The sequence below is a fragment of the Anser anser genome (genome assembly GCF_964211835.1).
Source record: "Anser anser genome assembly, chromosome: 11".
Classification (NCBI taxonomy): Eukaryota; Metazoa; Chordata; class Aves; order Anseriformes; family Anatidae; genus Anser; species Anser anser.
Window position 1 is genome coordinate 3,806,196 of NC_139732.1, and position 23,267 is coordinate 3,829,462.

The window sequence follows — 23,267 nt, forward strand, 5'->3', positions numbered from 1 at the left end:
CAAAGCTGTTTGTTGAACACAAGTGCTCTGTTCTGGTCTGCATAATTGTCCACAACAATCTTCCACCCTTGCCACTTCTCTACACAGAAAGAAAAGTATAAAATTCTATTTAAATTATAAAGTTTTACACTAATAACTCTCAAAAAATATGAAGCTATAAGGTTATATTAGAACACAATTAGTATCTTTGTTGTTCAGTGGAGTGATTTGACACATAATTCACTAGTAAAATAACTAAATTCTATATGTTATTGAATAATTAATCTGGAGAACTTTCTGTTTGGCATTAGCCAAAAGCACTTACTCACTATGCCTTCCACAAAGGCTGCACACACACTCCAGGTGGACACCATTCCTCAGGCTGCTTCATAGAGGCCACTTGCTAGATAATTTGAGGCCCAAATCTGGCACATACTTAAAATGCATGTAACTGTGCTCATGGGAGTAGTCCAGTAGACTTCAAAGGATGACTCTTGAAAGCAAAGTTCCACACATGCTTAAGTCTTCACAGGATCAGGGCCTAAAACAGGCATGGGTGGTCTCCAAGAGGAGACCTATTTGGTCCTCAACAGGATGAATGAGGTTGTGTGATACAATGCAGATCTTGCATGAAGAAAGGGGGAAATCGATATTTATGCCTGTATTAAAGACGAACATGAGCCACAAAATTTTGCTCAGATATAAACAGGTCTCTTTCAAACTAACACTGCTAAGATTCAGGTTTCATGTTGGGGACCCACTACTAGTATGCTTTCAAATATTTGTAAAAATATTAATGGGATGAAGTATACCAAAGGAAAAGGCTTTTATGCATAAGCTATAGGACTGCACCTAAGTTTGGCTTGAAGTATCTGATTTGCAAAGGTAGGGGAACATGGTCAAGCCAGGTATTCACCCAAGGCCATATAGTAAACAAATCAAATTCATGGTTTCCATGCAGATTTTCTGTACATCACACCACAATCATTCAAAATAGGACTACATAAAAACACATTATTGTAACATTTTTGAAAGTTTTCTTAACACTTGAAACAAGCCAAATTTCATGTTCTAAAGTATTAGCTAAGCATCTGACAGAGGTGTAGTGCTTAGGCTTGCCATTACCTGAAGTTGACCAAGATTTTGAATATCTGTCTAACCACTTCCTTTAAAAAGAAACAGACAAACAAACAAAAACACAGAAATCCACTTCTTGTCTGGATTCTACATACTACAAGTGCTATTTCTCCTCACCATACTTAAATAAAGCATGCTGGCAAACAATAGAATAAAAATTCAAGAAATTTATTGTTTGTACAGACATGCACATATATTAAAGAGGGTTTGGAAAAGTCTTTCTAGATTGTCATTATTCTATAACAGCTTGAAAAATGCAGCCTAGATTTCATTTATTCAGTTGACCTCAATGGGAACTGGTGTCTTTACATGCTTAGGAAGGTTTGGGTAGTTAATTTTAGCATTTTATGCTCTATCTAAGTTTGGAAATGCTGACAGATCCCAATGGAGTTTATTAATTCTGACGTTTAACCCTAAGCATCAGTTCAAACCTGTAGTTATTTGGACCAGGGAAGGGAATTGTGGTTGATCCTTCAGGTTATTTTGCGGCTCTTTTTCAAAGATAACTTTTAAAGCACCAACAGCATTTATAGTTGGAATATGATAACTTTTCCTATTTTTTTTTTCTATTTTCTGTCCCCCACGAAACATACATACACATATAATGTAGGATGAGTTGAAAAAAAAAAATCAAAAGGAAGACCAAACCCATATTTTTTAATTTAAAAACTAGTAATATTGGATCAATTCTGGGGAGCCTGACTGACACATGTTTTTTTGACAGTGGAAATTTTATACTTTTTGGATGAAATATGCAGAAAGGTCAGCAAGCCTCTGCTTAATGAGAAACAACCACCTCTAAGTACCACATACTCTGATCAGCTGTTCAGTTTCTAGGATCCAGCTACTGCAATCTCAAAATGCTACAGATCTTCACTTAAACTGTATTCATACCCTCACCGCCCCCACTTCTTGTACTCCTGTCTCCTGCCTCTGGCCCTGAACCGTTTTTTCCCCCCCACTTCTACCTGGTTTTGTTGCAAAGTATAATCGTGACATTCAAAATACTGCCATATGAAATCTCTCCTCCTGCAATTCCTGGTTGTGTTTAGAAACCCAGGGACCCTGTTGCTGTTCAGCTGTCATGTAAATCAGGCTCTCAGTATCCTTCAGCCCATTCACAGCAAAACCTACCAAAATCTCATCTCCAATCCACATGCAAGACAGAAATAAAATTCCTCCTCATCCATCATTCCACCATGAATTAGATAACCAAATCTAATTTGCCTAATTTCTCTTAAAAAAAAAAAAATAGCAATTTCATTCTCTCCCTCTTTATCCGTCATCCCTGCCTTTATCTATGACCAGACGGGCTATCCCAGGTGGGGCAAGGGGTTTTCATTCCCCAGTGAGCCTCTAACTCCTGCTCTCTTGCTTCAGGCCTTGCAGTTCTAGGTCCCAACTCTGCTGTGGCTTACCTCCAGCTCCTCAAACTCCTGCCCCAGGTCCAGAGAAAGAAAAGTCACAGTGGTCACTGCCTAACCTCTTCTTGCCAGCTCTAGCTCTCTCTCAGGACCTGGCCGCTCTCCCCAACACTCAGGAGTGCAGGGGTGCTTCTGCATCAACAGAGATGACCACAGCTGTGCAGTCCTTCTGCCTCCCCCCAAATTTTTCTATAGACGCAATGGTTCTCTTCAGACTGGCCTGATATGCCATTTCACCCTGTCCATTCTACACCAACTCTCAAATGTTAAAAACACTGAAGCAAACCTGAATGGAGCTCATTAAAATTTACCTGAAAATTACCCTTTAACAGATAAACAGTACATCTTTTCAAGTGTTTTGACAAAGTAAGTATTTTCACATCTTCCTTCATTATGTCCTTTCCTTCTTACCTCACCAAACCAACACACCAGGTATTCAAAAAATAAAAATAAAAAATCTGGAAATATCCATTTATAAGTGCTGCTGTGAATTTATAACTGTGGTGGTGGGATTGCCTCCTACCTTCACTGTCCTCTGCAGGCCAGGATCTGCAGACAGACTACACGGTATTTCCCAGCACACTGCTGGGACCAGAAAGAGCTCAGGAGAAAGCTGGGTTATAAACTTTCATGAAAGCTGAAACCCTGCAAGACAGCTTGGCCCAAGCACTCAATTTGGAATTGCAGGTACCCAAATCTTCACGAAGTTCCCAATCTACATCATAACTTTCATTTAGCATCCAAACATTTTTGCCCAAAATGTTTTTTCCCCAAAAACTTTTTCCTGAAAAGTCAGAATTTTCCAGATGGAAAAATAATGTTTGTTCAGTTCATACACAACATGTTTGTGTGGAGTGTGATAAAATGTTTTGTCTGCATAAAAACTGAAAAATACCAGAATACTTGTAATTTCCCCATTCCTCTACTTGATAAAAAAGAAAAGGAGCAGACACTCAGGACCACTTACAGGCTTTTCCTGAATATGCTGAAATCTCTAGCTTTCTATTTTTAAATATATAGTCTATTACACTCTTTTACTGATTTTGATCTCTCTTATAAGGAAAACACAGCACGTTTTGCCATCACTTGCACTGGGAACAGAAGCACGATGTTCTCTGCAGTAATATATGTTTACAAACTCAACTGCAAATAAAATTTGAGATTAAGAAATTCAAAATGTCTTTGTTGAAATTTGTATAGTCCCTTTTTGACCTTTAATTATCTCAAATGTTTTGTAAGAACACTGTCCCCCAAGACTCAGCACCATACAGAGCATATTGGTATCAGTTGTTCATGGGCTGCCCTTCCTAACCTAAACAAACCCTCCACTCCTGCAGCAAAAGCCATCCTCTCCGGCCAGAGGCACAACCTCACTCGCCCTGTGGCATACATCCAGGTTGCAACCCAGTGCAGGTCACACTGCACGGGACAGGGCAGGACTGAGCCCTCCATAAGAAGCTAAGGAACCATCAGAAGACAGCCATTTACTCTGTAGGGCATACAGTTTCCTATTTCTATGACAAGGGTACTCAGCTTATGAAATTCACAACAAATTTTCAACATTATGAAAATACTCTCTCATCTCCCACATGAAGGTACAGTGAGACATTCAAGTCCCTTTGATGATACTAATAGTTATTTTGATTTGACTCACATTTTTGCCCTCAAGAGTATTTTCTGTGATATCAATAAAGAAAGTTCTGACTTCAGCCATTTCAATTGAACACACAGATTTTATTTAACTATTTGAAATGGATTACTGGAATTTAAAACCAATTATGACACCAGAAATGCCTGTCATCACAACTACACTAAAGTAATGTGAGATGCTCAACTTCCTTTTGCTGGAAACAGAGGAGGAAAAAAAATATAACAAGTAGAATAAAAAAGTTGAAATACAAATATATGCCTACACACACGTGCAAACATGTGCGCACATATCTGTATAACTGTACATATATGCATCCACACACCTGTTATCTTTGTAAACAGATGGACCACATTCAGCTCTCATTTACACCTGCTCGCTCCTACCGGACACACACTAAAGCATTTCCCTCTTCACTGCTGTAGAGAAAACAGTCATTTTAAAAACACTGTTGTGCTGTTATTATAGCTTAGATTAGGTTAGTTAAAAGATTTACAGTTCAGTAAGCAAAGTAATGCTTTACAAGCTCACGTGTTTAAAAGACAAGCTCGCTCTGGCCCTGATCCTCTGAGCAGTTAGTTACACATACTGTTACTTATGCTTTCAGAATACAGACCTGGTATTTATCTTTCCAGCTAGAAAAATCCACATATATCTACACCATCTTGTGGTCCATTGATAAATTCCAAATACTCCAATACAGATTGCTTCAGTTCTTAGCAACTCGTAAACAGGTATCATTGAGAAACTTCAGAATATATATAGAATTTTTATTAAATATTGTCCTTATTGTTGTAGCTGAAACTGTTTAACTAAGGCTGTTATAAGCATAATACACTCCTGTTAAGAAATACAGAACACCAGACTACTGAACCCTTTCAGGGTCATTAAACAGCTGTAAACATTATTACAAAAATAAACCAGAGATTTCATGCTTACATTTTAGCCCAGAGCTTGGTGTGCTGAGCAAGTACATTTTTTTCATCTCTTACAATCAACGCTGGTGACATTTGGGCATCCAAACAAATTACATCACAAATATTACTGAGGTGGGTATGATACTGAGCGGTTTATTTGCCAGATGATTAATATATAAACAGTAGAGCAGCACAGATGACCTACTCTTCTTTGACTGATTTGTAGGCAATACTAAGAGACATAGATGTAAATAGTTAAATTTTAACAAAAACATGTGTGCATGGAAAGGAAGGAGAGAGATCAGCTGTATTTAATGCCACCAGGACAGCATTATCCAATCCGATAAAGTGAAATAAACATTAGGCCAGATTCTATTCTTATTTGTACTTATGTAAAATAGAATAACTGCATTGAGTTCATTGTAGTTTTCCCCTTTTTTCTTTTCACTTTTTAAATTATTATTATTTTTTTTGGTTGGTTAAGTAGGTGTCCTGCTCCTTAGGGTATAACATAATTATATTAGGGAAATACATGGTTTCTGGAGTGGAACAGAATGCTAAAAAAAAAAAAAAAAAAAAAAAAAAAGTTAGCCTACAGGTAACGTGTCCTATCTATTTGTGGTTTTAAGCTATTATTAAGGCTAAGTTGGTAATTAGTTACTACTATTAATCACTTTTTCACACTTAGGTTTTGTTGTCTTTGCAAAGCTTATGTAGAATTAAAAAATAATTATTATTATTAATAATAATAATAATAACAATAAACCGCCACTACAACCTGGGGCAAACCATCCTTCCGGCACAATCTGCACGAAGCGACCCTGATCCCACTCTCAGGCTGGGAGCGTGGGCGAAGCAGCACCCATCTTCAGCGCCCAGCCAGAGTCCGACTGCTGGGGAGGGAGCAGGGAAGGCATCCGACACCACTGTAGCTGCTTTGTAGTGCTGATATTTAAACAAGCTGCTTATTGATTTCAAAACAAAGTACTCCTTTAGTAACAACAGAGCCAACTCATTCCACAACAGTTTTTATGTCTTAAAGAAGGGTTAGCACAGGGATTTCAAAGTTTCAAAAGTCATTAACAGACAAAATTGTTTGCTGAGGCTGTACTGCTTGCAGTCCAAACTAAAAAGACAGTTGCTTTCTAAAATACCTGTTACCACTGTAGGTTCCTTTCTAGCTAGCACAGCGTTTTGGACTGACAACTGATCAGTAGAAGATAAATCACCAGATCAGTCTTTAGCTGGTAGCACCCATGGAGTGGAGGACTGTGAACTGTTTGTGATCACAATCTAGGAAGACTAGCAGAGAGGAGAGGAGAGGTCGTTTATAAATCTCGCTCACAGATTAGAATAGAAAGATTAGAAGAATGCAGACAAGCTGTTTGATTTATTGCTACTTTGCATGTGACTTAGCAAAACCTGTTTTCCTTCTTATTTATTCTATTTCACTTGCATATACTTAAGAAGTCAGATCCAAAGAAGAGAAAGATAAATGATTGGTACTGAAAGTTCAGTAGCTTAAAAAAAATAGTTAAAAAAAAAAAAAAAAATCCTGCTTTTTTCCAAGCACTGGTTGCATCTGGGATAACTATTTTTTAGTTTATAAGCATTTATTCTTTTTTTTTTCCTAGTGTTTTCCTGATGACAAAAGTAAAGATAAGAGTGATACCTAAATTCAAATGGGAGCCTAATTTGTGGAATGCTTCATTAAACTAAAGCTGGTTTTTTTTAGAAATAACATTTTTAAAAGTAAATTTGTTATTTTCATGTAATTTGGAATGTATACAACTGATTAAACTCTCTCCAATTTGATCAATCTTCTGTAGCTCCTATCTGATCATTCACTTTAATTAATCTAACTGGCATCTGCCTCAGATTGAAGGAACCTTAAAATTAAGTCTTTAACCATCTACTCTAGTATCATGCAGTACAAATAAAATAATAAAATGCCTGGAAGTCTTTGCAAAGCTTATTTATTATTTCATTTTTTGTCATTTTTACAGTATGAAATGAATTCTGAATCTCCCATTCTCATCTGAGGACACCATACCAAACTGGAAATCTGTAATACCCTAACTCATTATATAATACTAAAATATCCATAATGTTGACACCATTAATCCTGCATTCCTTACAGAGGCAAGCTCCAAATAAAAGGCAGTGTATTTCAGCTGGGGGAGGACGGGTGGATCAGGTCCTCTGCACTGATTACTAAGAGATGAAGAAAGAAGAGTTAAGGCTATAGAACTCAAATCATAGTTTGAAACAATTTAAATCCTAAAGTGTAATGCTGGGTTGACGATTTTATTTTCATTTCACAAAGGCTTAGATTTAGATTTTGCACACAACTAAATATAATGTCAAATGCACATATGTCCCAAAGATCAAAGTATGATTGATTGTGAAATATTCACATGCGATAGCCCAGTGAGATTTTGTTCACAAGGGCACCTGTCGGAAGCATAAGCTTGGATACAAATCATCAAATAAGTATGTAAAATCGTTACTAAAATCCAGGCATGCAATCAGATAGTCAGTTGCCTGAAACTATTGGCCTGGAGCCAGCACAGTGGCTCAACAGACTAATGCTTTGGTCTTTGCAGATCCTCAGGGCCCTGGTTCAGTTCCTCCTGCTACTGGTCAGGTCAACTGTCTGTACCTAGTGTTAACTTTCCTGGCATTTAATGCTAGGAGTAAAGGAAAAAAATGCGAGCCCATAAGTTCCCTTTGACCCGAGCCACAGAAACATCTGCTGGTTGAGTCAGGAGCTGCTTGTTGGCCAAGTTTAACAGTAACCGATCCTGTTGCGGATCAGCTCTCTCAGCAGTAGGTGTCACTGCAATAAATAGATGGATTTCAAGGGACAAAGACACACATTCCTAATGAAAATGCAGAAACAGACTATCCCCGAATAGCAAGAGTTTCAAAAAGAAGGATATTGTCCTATTAGACTTTAACTTTATGTAAAAGGCTGGAAATCTGGTCTGGAGAGAAACAAAATTGCACAAGTGGGACTGACAACAACAACAACAAAGTAATTCTGCCCTTTAGTCATATGTCAAAGGGATCCTTTAATTCACATTAATCACTTTCCTGCAATCCCAGGTCTATCAGGTAAAGACTGTTGCATTTAAACGTTAAAAACAAAACAAAACAAAAAAACTCTCTAACAAATTAAGTAATTTTCTCTAGTGGAACAAAAGACCTAGTTATATGGAAAGATACTGCACACTCAACTGTAGTTTTAGGACTTAAAGACCACAAGGTTAGCCTATTTTTCCATCAAATTACAGAGTTCATATCCAACCCTATCTGCATGTAGAACAAGGAAAATGAGAATAATACTTATAACAGGTTTGGTGGAGAGGGTAAAGGATGTCTCACGTATAGATTTAATAGAGTAAATATTTTGAAAAAGCAGTAACCAATTTACATTTGAAACAAATATATGGTATGCCAATAATATCACAGAGATGTCAGCCAAGTCTACACCATATTTGGTTTCATTATCACAAAATGGTTTGTAGGATAATTAAGGATGCTCCAAATTGCATACTATTAAGTTAGTGGACAAAACAATGCATCACTGAACACACGGGTTACCTGTGACGACGTCAACATAGAAAGTACATGCCTAAGAAAATGTTTTAATGTTGGTCAAGAGTTCAAAAGGAAGAAGAAAGATTCAAACTCTTAAATTTGCATAACCTTTTGCACATGAAAGAGATCATATGTGATGAAGTATATACTGTCAAAATTCATATATAGCACAACTGCATTTATTTTACTTCCAACAACATTGAACTGGGAACAAGGAAGAGGAAAGAATAAGCGGATACCGATAAATTGTTCCTTTCTTTCAGGTCAGTATATTTAAGACAAACTAAAAAAAGCTCCCATGCACTTACATGAGCATCAAGCTTACATGAAAAAAGCTCCCCCATGCACAAATATATAGAAAGTATAAAGAGCTACTCTACGCAACTGGGAAGAGTTTAAGAGCAGCGTTGTGTTGCTCAGACGTCCCAAGCAGTCATTCACGTCAGGCCATACTCCTGTGCTCTGTAAAGCTCCAAGCATCATGGGCTCATCAAAGCATACTGTGATCAACACAACGAGAGGAGGGGAAGACATTTTCTGCAAATTCCTTTGCTGAGCACAGAAATAGTCAACAGCTTAATATAACGTCAATACAAACACTTAACAACTCAGAGGTAACTTGCCCAACAGCAGAGTACCCATCTGCTTCCTAGGCCAGAAAGGGACTGAATTTCAGGACTGTAGCAATGAGTATCCTTAACTGATCATTTCCACATCTCACTTAGGAAAAATCTTGCCATGTATCTTGACTTAAATAGATGGCTCATTCTCTGTAAAGCAGCCAGGGACAGAATCCAGGACTCTTGACTCCCATTGCTTAGTCCAGTATGCCAGATAGCTTTCTTTTATCAAACATAATTGACTGCTGAAAAGACTGGTTTTTTAACTCATGATGGACCTGTCAGCATAACATTTTTTGGTTAAAATATTGTGTAGGGCTATTTTGGTTGTTAATAACTGAGATTCTTGGCTGTTAATCCCTTCTACCTCCAGTTTCTGTCTTCTCTCCTTTCTTACCTCACCCCAATTGATTTATTTTTCCCTCTCCCTATAACGCATGGACTTTGTGGCAAAAAGAAAAGACATAATTTAAAGGGTCACAGTCATTCTTTGATACAAGTGGCTTTAATGAGTTATTTTTAATACTAATTTCCAGGAAGAGGATAATGTTGAGAAAGCCTCAGTTTCATCAAGGTGAAAGATGAAGCTGAAAGAAGCGAGAATGCTGGGAGGCAGGTGGATGAGTGAAAAAGAAAGCAAACATTACTTAGGTGCTTCTTGTCTTCGTGCTCTCCAGAAAAAGTAGAAAGAGCAAATTCCTTGCAGAATTGAATGGAATAAGATAGATAAGGAAGCTCAACACAAACTCAGACTAACAATAGAAAAAATGCTCTTAATTAACACTCAATAAAAATAAAACTCTAAAAACACAAATCTCCTTTATCCTTTGGTGTTCTGGTTTGTGCACACTTTTACTGATATATTTCTACTGCTGTCATTTAACTTTATTAATTGATCCCTGCCCTGAGCACAAACACAGAGCTGGTAGCTCTGGAAGCCACCTAGCACCTCACATGATGCTTTCACACTGAGATAAGTGGTTTAGACTTAGAAGGTGTGGTTAGCAGTCACTGCACAGCGACGACACCGACAGCTTGATTTTGTAACTGCTATAATCATATCTACCCCAAGGTCAGAAATATGCACAGAACAAGCTCTTTTTCAGACTGTAATTTCAGAGAAGGAAAAAATATATATTTCTATCTGCAGTACTGCTAATCACACTGTTCTTTCTGAGGGCTTCTTGAGCAGAAATACAATCCTGAACAGGGCTGTCTATACTTAAAGCAACTGAGTTAGGGATATATTCCCGTATTTCCCTTGCTGCTTTTTCAATTATGTCTACCTGTCTGAGACAGATAACCCTGCTTCACAATAACACTGTTTCTTCCTCTGAACAATGGTGCGAAACAGTCGTAACAGTTCTGTGATTAAGCCAAGGAAGTGACAATGATGTCATATAAACAAACATAAAAAAGGGTCACATCTTCGCAGTACTTTTCAATTCGGGGAGGTATGAGCAGTTAAAAGAACAGGTAATTTCCTCCTACCTTGCGCTGCGAGGTCAAGTGCAGGAAACAGAAAGCCACATAGTGCATATATCAAAGAAAGCAAAGACGCAAGCACTGATTATGGTAAAACAGTACACACACTTAACTACAATGGCAGCATGACCTTCAGGATCCTGACAAGCTTAGCTCTGACCACTGTTTGGGTATCCCCATTTTATCTTGGCACAATAGCTTTGATCATTAATAGAAAAGGCACCGAAAACTTGACAGACACAGAGCAGAAAGATGAATACGGGGGATGAGGAATGTTAGAAAAGTACAATAACATATTTCAAAGCTATCTGCAGGACAAAAAATCCTTTAAAAATTTTTGATGTTAATTGCAATATTCTGGGCCCATGGCTGGAAAGACAACCTATCATGGTTGATAGGTGAGCAGCAACCAAGCTGACAAAGGAAGTCCGATAAATGCAGTCATGGGATGACAGACACTGGCAAGTTCAATTATGGTTGCCAAGTCAGTAGGGAGATGGACTCCACTAACTGCAATATATCCTTAACAGGCAGTGCTGGCCAAGTGCAGCTCTGACCAAACTCCTTCCAGTGACTGACAGCATCCCTAGAGGCTTTGGCCCTGCAACAGGCTGAGGGCAGCTGAGAAGCCCCAGTGACTGACTGAGTGCTTTACTGCAAGGATTTTGGATACAACATGCAAATAAACATAACCAACTCTCAGGAAAACAGTTTCAAGTCTCTTGAATAGCCTGTACAAATGAGCAGTTTGAATTCACTTTCTCCAGCTCATGTAAAACTTCACTTGATATTAATTTGCAAAATCATACTCTGAAGTAGCTATTTTTTAGACATAAACATCCAAGAAAGGCTATTTGGCGATTAACATATCTTTGCTGTAAACCTGCATGAATCTAGAAAATTTCAGCAAAATACGAAGCCAGACAAATGGCAAGGGAAAGGTTCAAGGAAGCAGCCACGGGAGGCAGGGAGTGGGCTCCCACTGCTTGCCACAGGACATCCAAATGCTCCTCACTGTACAGGACTCACCACCAAAAGCCCCAAAGCTGAGAACATTCAGTTCTCCCCAAAAACCTCTGTATTGCTTCATTTCCCTAAGCATAAACTCATTTTTCTGTTGTACTGACTTCCAGTGCCTTCCACCTATGCTTATATAGAGACTGATATTTATATCTAATTAAAATGATTTTTCTCTCCTTTACTTACTAATTTTGAATAGACCAGCTATTATTTGATGTGAGAAAGTATGATGGGAATGTATATAGCAAATTGTGGCTTCTCATACTTCAGTGCAAGATTATCTCAGAATTTAAGTCATATTTAATCAAAACATCAGGCTTCCTTGTAGTTCATTTTTTACTTTTTATTGTTATTTTTTAAGTCACAAAAAAAAGTCCTTTCTCAGATTTTGGTTGTTGGGTTTTATTTTCTTAGTGACTTTTTTTTTTTTTACCAAAAAAAAAAAAGCTAATAACGCTGTTTCTAAACAACTTCTTCATTCTCTTTCTAGATTTTCCAGAAATATTCTAAAAGGACAATGGTATAAAAATTATACTGTAAAAAAAGTAAGTACTTTAATGAGCAGAGTTATTCAGTTATATCCCTCACTTATGAAACACCCGTATCATGTATCCTTTATCCAACAGCAGACTCTTTTAGCTTCAATCACAAGAGCTAACAATATGTTATTGATATGATTTCAGGAAACTGTCAGCAGGCAGCTTAACTTTCAGCTCGTCAGCTATGGTGAGTGTATGCACAAAACATACCTGTACCCCTCCTGCATGAAAGCTGGCAGCAACAGGAACATTCCTGTCAGCCGTCGGGGCACAATAAAGAGAAACATAAACAGGTTGTCTTCACTAAACGCAGTCTCACTCCTTACACAACTAAAATTCACCTCTGGTTTCACTGGGAATTTTAACTAGAATCAGAGAAGCGTATCAGAGCTCTGAGATACAGCTGAGTGCTCCCTGCGGGAATCCGCACTAAGGAACAGCCAGGCAGGTAACCAAAACCAGGGCTCTGTGCCCTCATCCCCTCCAGCCCTACTCGACCTCCTGCTTAGCACTAGGCCCTCCTACAGCAGTTGGCCTTTTGCATTTCTGTGAACAAGTTTCAGACTTCCACCTATTCTCTCCAATTATATTCAACACGAAATCAACAGGAAGACAACAGAGCAGGGCAGCTAACTGGGCCACCCCACCAAGAAAGAGTGGCTTAAATGATGCCTAATGTTGGGTACACCCTGAGCTCTCCAGATGCAGTCAGGAGGTTGACTCCGACCAAGTGTGGTGGCCATCAGGACTTCTACTGCCCCCATATTCACTGGGGAGAGGGGTGCAATCAGAAATCAGAAAGAGATGAGGCTTTTCTGTACAAATATAAAACTTCTTCATTTCCAAGCACTTCTGCTTGAAGGAAAATAAAATTAGCACATAAATAAGTAAATAAAGTCCAGTATAGTCAAAGTTTTATGTTATCAACTACTATACCTTCAGGAGCTGAAGAATAACCACAAATGTCAGAAGGCAGAACAGGAAGCTAGAAGTGCCACTCTTCCCTAGTTTACAAAGCCAGTGATGTTTTTAAACCTAGTTTTCACATTAGTTTACAAGCTTTAATAATAAAAGAGTATGTTACTATTAGATGTTGGTCATTTTTTTCTCTGACGAAGAAAAATAACAGGCTGCTGCAGGAGCTAGCACAGTTGGTTTTTCTTTTCAAATGATCAGAGAAAGTACTGTACTGTAAGGATGTGCCTTACTTGCTCTTAAAAGGGTAAAACGAAATATTCTTCCAGCTATTCTAAGCCTGCCATGTAAGTATTATGCTGTTACAGATTTCAAAAGGTTAGCTTCAATGAACCTGACATCAGTATAACCCAAAATAACCCATTCAAGAGAAAAGTAAGAAATAATTGCTGTTTTCTCTTTTTTTTTTCCTCAGCTATATTGCTATAATGATTTTGCATAACAGATTGAACAAAGTGCTGTTGTGACAGGTGGTAGAATTCAGCTAGTAAGCACAGAGACAGGGTTCAATTTAGTTTGTGAATCCTTTAATTGTTGTGCAGCTAATTAAAGAAGGTTCTTTACACTCGCAAGTGTTTACCGTTGCTAGTATGCATACATGAAAAATTAAATTGTGCCTTCAAGGGCTGAGAACTATAGAAAAATCATAGCTGATTCTGCAACATGCTTACTAGCTCAAAATAGCTGCTTTTCACAATTGGAATTTGTAAAACTTTTTGCTAAGCAAATATAGAGCTAATTAGAAGTGTTCGTTGGACCAATTAACATTTAAATAAATAAGCCATATTGCACATTTCACAGTCTTTATTTAATGATGCTTCTTAACTCTTTGGAAAGATTCCTTTAAGTACAAATAAGTTGTCATAAAAATGAAAGACAAAAATAACACCATAACAGTATATTCTATGCTTTTTTCTTCTCGCCTTGAAGTCTTTTCTAAAACTCTATACCTGTTACTGGGGACAGAGGGAATACACAAATCTGGTTCCTTCTTTCATCTTGTCAAGTTACCTCTCCACCCTCTCGAATACAAACAGCAAAACATATTTGATTACTATTTAAAGTGTTATGATAGCTCTGTTTGTTTTGCCCCATGGAAAAGAATCTGTTTTAGGAAAAACAACAACAACAAAAAAAAAAACTTTTATCTCATAAAATGGCCATTGCAACTAAAAAGAAGGGTGTTCTCAGAAGAGATTGCTCTTAGAGTAACAAAAGCAGCAGTTTGAAAGTTTCACATACAAACAGAAGTGAAAAAGAAAATCTTTTTTTCAGGTCTACTGTTAGCGTTCCCATACCAAAACCAGTGTTTTTGTTATACCTAACCTCAGGGCTGCAATTGCCTGTCTCTTTGGGGTCAAGTGATATTTTGCTTTCAAAACAACTGTCTTTTAACTTAACAGTCCCTTTCAATCAATAAGACCCTTCAGTTTGTGTTGAACATAGATCTTCTCTCTCTCTTTCCACCTCCAAACCTCTACCTAACACAAAGGTTACATTAAAAACAGGGGGAAGGTTTCTTGCTACTTTTTTCTAAGATGCACTCCACTACCTTGTAATCATGCTAAGAGCTAACATGGAAGGACTCATTGTTGACCTTGGCTTTCAGCACAGAAAACCAAATTAACAAGGACCAATTAACATTTAAATAAATAAGGAAGATTAACAAAGAATATTCTGCATACAAAAAGGGTAAAATAAACTAAAAGAAAGAGTACAGCATTTCCCTCAATCAGCATGAATTGCCTGTTGGTGCATGGAAACATGGGCTGCTCCTTCCTGGACTGGCAAGGCCTGCTGAGCACCAAAAGGGATGCAGCCACCTGTGACATCAGGCAGTGCTCTCACACTGGCAAGCCCTTGGGAAAACGTGCAGAGACCCCACAGACGCACGATATACTTACTAACCAGAAGAAAGGTGTTGCCCGTATTCATGGCCTCTGCTTTGCCTCTTCCACATGAGGTTTTTGGTATTTGTGATTGCCTGCATCTGGTATCCGCTGAGAAGCATGTGGTTTTGAGTTGACGGCTGATAAGAAAGGGGCCTAGACTGGACACCTATTTTATATATTACTACTTTAATTAGATTATTTACGTATTACTACTTTAATTTCATAAACTTCCTTGAGCTTTTTTCAAGGATGTACCTGAAGATGCAACCGGAGTCAACACAGTGGTAGTTGCAGGGACTCCCTGTACCTCATGATCCAATGGTGCTATGCCAGGCAGGATGAAGATAAGGGGTTCAATCTCCCTTCATCTTCCCTGCCTCCTGCTCTTCCCTCAGGTAGAACTCTAAAGAAAACTTTCAATTGGCAAAGTTTCTCCACCAAATTTGGTTATTATTATACCAACAAAACAATTAAATCCTCCAAGTATTAGTCACCCACAAAGCCTACCTTTTACAAGAAAACTCCTCCTACATAAAGGTTATGAATAATTCTCAGAAGGTTACAACATGATCTATCATTTTAAATATTTGGATTTGGAGTACTGGTTCAGGCCTCTAACTGACAGTCACCTTTATGAATAGTTAAGAGTTCACAGAGATGATTATCATGTACTATTTAAATATGTATAAAGGACAAAGATAATGACAATACTTTGTACTCTAATAGAAGCTTCTGTCTGAAATTCTCAAAGGAGAGTCTAAGTCCTTACAGATGTACACTTACAGCTCATCTGACCTGCACACTTGGTCACCACTATTACTCTCATTTATCAGACTGGGAAACTGGTAGGCTCTCATTGCTGCGTTTCTCAAAACTGATAATGTGTAACTTAAGTAATAGAGCAGTTGAAGTTTTCCCAAATGAGCAACCCAAACTGAATCATCACTGTAGAAATTTTTACCAGTGATTTGTGCCAAGGCAGAAGTCAATGAGGAACAATGCAAGGTGCTCTTATAGATCCCGACTCCCATTCTTGTGATTTAAGAGAATTATCACCATGCCTTACCCAAGACACAGGCTGACTGATCAGTACTCTGTCCAGCCATAATAAGCCTTTCTGTAGCCTCAAAAATCATTTTAGATTTTTTTTCCACTCTTAAAACTAAAAAATAAAACAAACAAACAAACAAAGGGCTCTCACTTGGGAGCTATTCTTTCTTGTGTGAAAAGTGCTTCTCTGTACTTCTCTGGAATTACAGAACTTATATATAAAACTGCTTCCCCCAGGCACACCCCCAATCCTCTGCTTTGAAGAAGTTAAACTTTCCAGTCTTCTGATCAAGAATGTGGAAGAAAGGGACTCTGTTAGCCTATGAAATACAGAATTCTAACCACATGAAGATTTTGCACGTGCTCAATAGTATCTTTCATAGAAATCACGAAAATAGCTAGTAATTTCAAAGGGAAATGTAAAAAATAAGGACCCCAAATGTAAGCACTACTCCAATCAACTGTAAAGCTTGAAGTGCTGCTAAAAAGTTGGTTGGATTTGCAAACTGGACCTAGACAATTTGAACTAATAAAAACAAATCCAAAGGTCCTCCTGTCCTTAAGGCCATATTTACAAAAGGGTCAACTAGTCTTGAATAATTCTGCCAACATATTGGGAAAACATGCTTTACTTCCTACATTACTAATATGAGTAGTCTATTATACAACTTCATTTCATATACAAATAATTTTCTTAACCAAGAGGAAAAATGCAAAGAAAAATCACATCTCTCAAAGCACACAATTTTTCATGCTTCCTTTTACAATACTAACATTGCTTCAACATGTTAAAAAAATTCTCATAGAGTCAGAGCAGCACAGATGATATTCAGATCGCTCTTGTGAAACGAGTTAAAAATTATACATACAATATATACAATACATAGCATCTGAATGAGAGAGAAACTGGGATAATCTGTTTTAATGTGATTGTTTTCAAAAACCTGAGCTAACTGAGAGCTGGTATCATGAAAACCCCTCTGAAAGACAACTTTTCTTGAGAAAAATGTACTGATGAAGTGGACTGGACTGGTTTTGTTCACTAGACAGTCTGTCCTGTCAGGGTGTCTGCGTTCCCTCCCTCTCTCACCTCAAGCCAACCAACTTGCCATAATTCCCCTGACAGCATTATACTCAGCAGCAACTTTTTTCCCCTCAATTCTTTAAATCAGAACGATGAGGTTACTGAAATAACATCCCAAGCCCCTGGCTGCACTACTGCTAACACAAGGGAGCTCTGATCTCATGTGATTTCCTATAGCTAGTCACAAACAGCAAGAGACTGAATTCCCTCATCTCAAATATAACCATCTAAAGTTAAGTAAAATTCAGAATAACATTCACAGATACAGAAGATCAGAAAATTGGTTCACAACAACTTATCACAGAGTAACATGTTAGCACAAGTTAACTGATTCACAGTAATTTTTAGTGTACATGCTCCTGGCAAATGTGATGTAAACTTACTACAGCTTTCAGTGAAAGACACTTCACTGGTTTCATTAGGGCTAAACTAATACATTGCTTCTCGCATGCTGTGAGGCAGGAACTACTACAGAGACAGATACAGCAGCTGACAATTGGTAATCTGGGTATTGGATCAGTATTTATTGCTAGGTTCTGTGCTCTTTCGCCTGGATTCAGAAAATCAGGTATTTCAAACTGCAGTTTCTTTTGACAGGTTTTCATTAAAACACCCGAGTTAAAATTTTCATTACAAGCTATAAGACTTCTTCCTAGGGCCTGTTTGCTGTGGAAGTCCCATCAAACATGCAATAGGATATGAGCTGGCAAAAATAATAAAATAAAAAAAAATAAATCACAAACTAACCAAACTCCCTGATATGCAGCAATACCAAGGTTTAAGACAGTGAGAGATACAAGCTTAAAAAGCTCTCATGATGGACCCAATCTACCAACCAACTTGGTGAAAATCTTTCCAATCCTCTTAATTAACTTTGGTTCAAGCCCGTGCTGAATTAGTGACAACCATTTATATCCACATATGATCTCTGTGCAGAATTTGAATTCCCAAATCTCTAGAGCTTACTGATACAAACAACCACATATACGCACAAAGATTTAATTTACCCTTACCCTTTATCTTTCATTGCACTCTTTGAAACTAAACACAAAAATCAAGGCCAGTATTTAGAGTTAAACTTTTTTTTGCCCCCTGGAAAATTACTTTCAGTAACCAAAAGCAATCTGAACTAAAACCAAACAACAATGTTTTCTAAAGTATGATGTACAAAACGCTAACAAAAAAATTCACCCATGTGTAATTTCACCATAAGCCACATACCATATAACTGCACACTATTCTGGTGTTTCTTCCTTACTCCAAAACACTGACTAGGTGAACAGAGAGTCTTACTTTACACATTACTGACTAGCTCTGTAAAGTTTTGTAAATGAAAATAAAAATAAAAATTCAAATGGCAAAAAAATAGGAAGGAGTTGATCAAGTGACACAAGACAGGAAAAAAAAAAAAAAAGAAAAAAGAAAAAAAACACAACAATGCACTGAAATTATTCCTAATGGCAATTATTTTCCTAATTCCTTTAGAGACTAAAACTAACCATTGAAAGTCTTTGCTTTATCTTAGATTTGCTATAGACTGGGTTCACGCTAAGACTGGATTTGGACTGATGAATCTGCTTCCTATAGAAGGTAAGCATAAATCATTTCAAGTAGGAAGAGGGAGCAGATGCAACATGCTATGCCCAACCTCTCACCAGAATCATCTTCTCTGCAGAAAAAAAAATATACTGGCTACAAAACATGCATCCCCACATACCAGTGGAAAAACTGGTATAGCTAATTTTATGTCTTCCAGCCTTGACATATGAATATGCTAAATACTTCTGTTCAGCTGTAGCCACGTCTACTCAAATCACAAATTATATAATAATGAAGAGTAACATACCTTCAAAATGAACATAAAACACATTTATTTTATAAGCCAGTCTACAGTCAGCTCTGTGTCTTTCCTAAATGAAGGAAAAGATATATTGCAAACTTAGTTCCAGAAGCTTACAATATAAAACTTTGGCAAAAATGCTTATAAGCAAAATACACATTTTTCCATACTGTTAACTGTTAATTTTATGAAACAACTAACATTGATCAGCATCAAAAATGTGAATATACTGTTCCTCAAAAAGCACCCATAACAATTTCTGCTTATCATAGAATCATAGGATATCCAAGTTGGAAGAGACCCACAAGGATCATTGAGTCCAACTCCTTGGTCCCCAGAGGACCACCCAATAAATAAATAAACAGAGCATGTGTCTAAGAGTGTTGTCCAAACAATTCTTGAACTCTGTCAGGCTCAGTGCCATGACCACTGCCCTGGGGAGCCTGTTTCAGTGCCCAACCATCCTCTTGGTGAAGAACCTTTTCCTGATATCCAGCCTGAACTCCTCTGTCGCAGCTTCAAGCTGTTCCCTTGGGTCCTAAAGGACCCAAAAAATTTTCAATAAGAAAATAGACAATTTTGTTCAATACACTTGATATCTCAGGCAGATCCAGAGTCATTTTACAGATGCAGAACAGAAGCTGAGGAAAAGTTAACTTGTAAATAAATACTGGTAGCATTGGCTAGAGCCATTTCTCTGCCAGACTATGAGATTGTCTAGCACATGATATGAGTTGCCCTTTCTGTTCTCATTGTAGCTTTTTTTTTTTTTTTTTAAGGACAGGATCCATCTCAGCTATTGGCAGCTGTTCTAGCATTTCATCTACCTATATTAGACATCCATCCTTAAAGAGAACAAAATCATGAAATCCTCTCAAAATCTGTGTCTGCTCTGTGGGGAGGGAATGCACATAATCTTTAAGACAGTTTTCTTTTACCCTGTTCAGAAAAAATAGGGTTCTGGAATCCAAGCAAACTATACTTAGTGTTTCACCAAAGGGCACACACCACTTCCGCTGTTTCAATATGAACACTTTTTTTCAATATCATTTTACAGGAATAAAGACTAAATTGTTACTTACAAGATTCATTTTGTAAAGACATTAATTAATGGACTACACATGCAAATGAGGTGGGGAATATTGTGCATTATTCTGTTGGCAAGTACATCATTTTAGTAATTAATGTTGACATCATATTTTTAAAATGCACTAAGCAATATAGACAATATATACTCTGCCCAGTGGTTGCTTTTTTTTTTTTGGGGGGGGGGGGGGGTGGAGGGTGTATGATTTGTTGTGTCTGAGCAGAAATGTTGCTACTACTGCAGTGGGGTTCCTCCATTGCCCAGGGAGGTCCTCCCTCACAGATTATCTCCCTCACAGATTTCAGGTAGAAAAGAGCTGATGGTAATCTTTCAACTTTGACCCATTCGCCAACGGACTCCGGTTCCCGTTCTCTTCCTTCCTCCTTCTCATACCTAATGTTCAAATAGCTGTTCTTTATTGTTTCCCAAATAAAGTGCAACCTTTCTTTCCACAGAAAATCAAAGATAGGAGAAAAGAAGGAGGCAATAGTTTAGTTCAGTGATGTAAACCCATGAAAGTCTTTCATCAGCTTCCCTGACAGGAACTGAGAAGATTAGAGATACCATTTATGCCTTTGAAAAAGAAATTCTGAGCATGTCTTTATCCTTCTCAACAAGGTAGTGTCTAAGCACCTTAATTCTTAGGTTCTAGGTATGTCAGAAGTTAGTGCTTTTTGTGACTCAAGGCTATTGTATTTTTTTTAGACGTTTATTGAACTGTTTATTATTATCTATTTATTGAGCTGTTTTCCATGGATGTCTAATCCTCTTCTGAGCCTGCTGATGCTGTCTGCCTCTACAAATTCCCTTGGGAGCAAGTTCCAGAAGTTCACTGCTGACTGTGTAAAAAAATATTTCCGGTTATCTGTTTTAAACTGATATCCTGCTACCTCCACTGGGGGGTTCTAGTTATGGCTTTGTGGGATTGGTGGAAAAGAAGGGAGCTGAGAGTTCTGGAAAAAACTATTGATGGGATTTTGCTTCTACAGCTATTCGTTTTTTCCCAGTGAAAAGTCAGTGTCCAAAAAGTTTCACTGAAACTTAGAATGTAAGATCCTGGCTTAACAGTATGAGACTCATTGAGCATCTTTGCTAATGTAGCTTAGCTAACACAGTCTACTGCTTCTTATAATTCAGCCCTGGATGATGAAAAGATAATATATTTTTTACAGCATCGAAGACTTCTTCCATGAGCTAATAATCAACCCCTGTATACAAGCAGTGTCTCTTTGAGTAAGAGTATTTGAGGATTGATAGTTTTATCATAATTGAAATGGTGCTTCTATCATGGCTGATGTTTATTCAGGTCTAGAGAGGAGTGGTGGGGGGAAATAAAAAAAAAAAAAACTTCCTATTTTGACTAAGAAGAAGATGAAAATGTCAGAACAAAGCTTTCACAACAGCACTTTTCAGAAATATTCACCCAAATTTGGGTTTGAAGACTGCATAGACCTTCTACCCAAAGCCAATTCAACCGAGAGAGCCCAACAAAAACACTTCTTCATCTGGCAGGGACTGTTGTTCCAAGCTGTGTCCAGATGATACCCTCCACCCCCACTCTCCAAAACTAAAATTATTATAAAAAATAACCATTCTTTTAACTTAGTTTAAAAAAAAAAAAATCTCCCGACCATGGTTGAAGCCAAATGGCCCTTTAGGCTACTACTGAAGAATCAATTACATTAGCTGTAAGCCTAAGAGAGTCCTGGGGACAATCAGTCAGAGACATAATAGCTGTGAGGGAATTGTTAAGCAAATTGAGGGATTCTTTAGGTAATTGGGATTGGACAACCAGGTCATACTTAATTTGAAGCATCCATTCCATACAAGTACTTCAGAGGTATAGTAGGAACTACAGACAGTAAAGCCTAATCGTGCAGCTACTAACTCAGTGCTTTTAAAGGGACACCCCCCAGCTCCCTATTCCTCCCCCCCACCCCCAGACCCCCATCCAACCTTGTGCATAATATTTAAGAGCATTGTGCTCACTTTCTGCAGAGAAGAATTTAAGCAGCTACTGCAGGGTCAAATCAGGGAGCTGAATGCTCAGGGAGCTCAGCAGCCTTCAGGGAGAACCCGTAGTGCTTATTCACAGCCCTAGCCAGGGACACTAAATGCTCAGGGTTTCCTATCAAAACTGAGAAGCAGAAAAATGGACAATTCAATGTTTTAAGATAGTCCAAAGATAGTGGGGAAGTACATTTTTCTCTTTCTGTTGTTGACTGTGTCTTTAGCATGCTAAATGTACACTTAACTACAAATTCTGGTCTTCCAAGGAGACACTGCACAAATTCACAATGCCTACTTCAAACTTTGAAATAAAGTTTAGGGAATAAATACTTTCCAGGAAAAAAGAAATTGTCAGTTCTGAGAGGTCATTCCAAGGGGACTACTCAGAGGTTTCAGATCAAATTAGATTTCGCACCATAGTTAGAGAGGGAAGTATTCCAAAATCAAAAAGTTCTTAATCTACTTTGTCCATTGAAAAAACTTTCAGAAAAAAAAAAAAAAAAAAAAGCATGTCCAAAGTTCATCTTCATGTCCAGTTTGCTTTTGGAGAAACCTGTTGCAAGAAGCTACTGCTGATATTTTTTGGCTTCTCCAGAGAAGCAAGCCAATTGGGTTGTTACGATAGGGACTGCAGTCCCAAGAGAGATTAATTCTTTGTTGGACTGCCCTGAAATTTCACAAGGTAGACAAAGAGAGCCAGCAAACATGGCCCTAAGAGTGCCAATATCAAAGCCAACAAATCCTCATCTCCCTTTTCTCAGATTCTTTTCTGGAACTAACTTGAGGAGAAACCGTAATTCTGGGTCTCTTGGCAAAAAGTACCTAAAATAATTGCCCAGAATGGAAGATTCTGCTAGTGCCACAATTCTTTGGCAAGGCAAGACAAAAACTGGGAAGAGAGGGATAAAGAACAGAACCTGGATGACTGAAGGGTGCCAAAGCAAGAGCTTTGCGCCA

General features: G+C 37.9%; 1 protein-coding gene across 25 annotated transcripts in view; it reads right to left on the reverse strand.

Annotated features, from left to right (window-relative positions):
* The window catches only part of ZNF536 (zinc finger protein 536), a 346,292-nt gene that overhangs the window by 187,007 nt on the left and 136,018 nt on the right, over positions 1-23,267 (reverse strand). For 3 of the 25 annotated variants that reach the window (XM_083852159.1, XM_083852158.1, XM_083852154.1), the window contains one exon: positions 19,220-19,283. The exons of 21 other annotated variants lie outside the window; for them this stretch is intronic. The gene's annotated coding sequence lies outside the window, so the exon portion shown is untranslated. Of the gene's footprint in view, positions 1-5,883; positions 5,979-19,219; positions 19,284-23,267 lie in introns of those variants that run through there. One more of the 25 variants, XM_083852161.1, reaches the window with a different exon arrangement.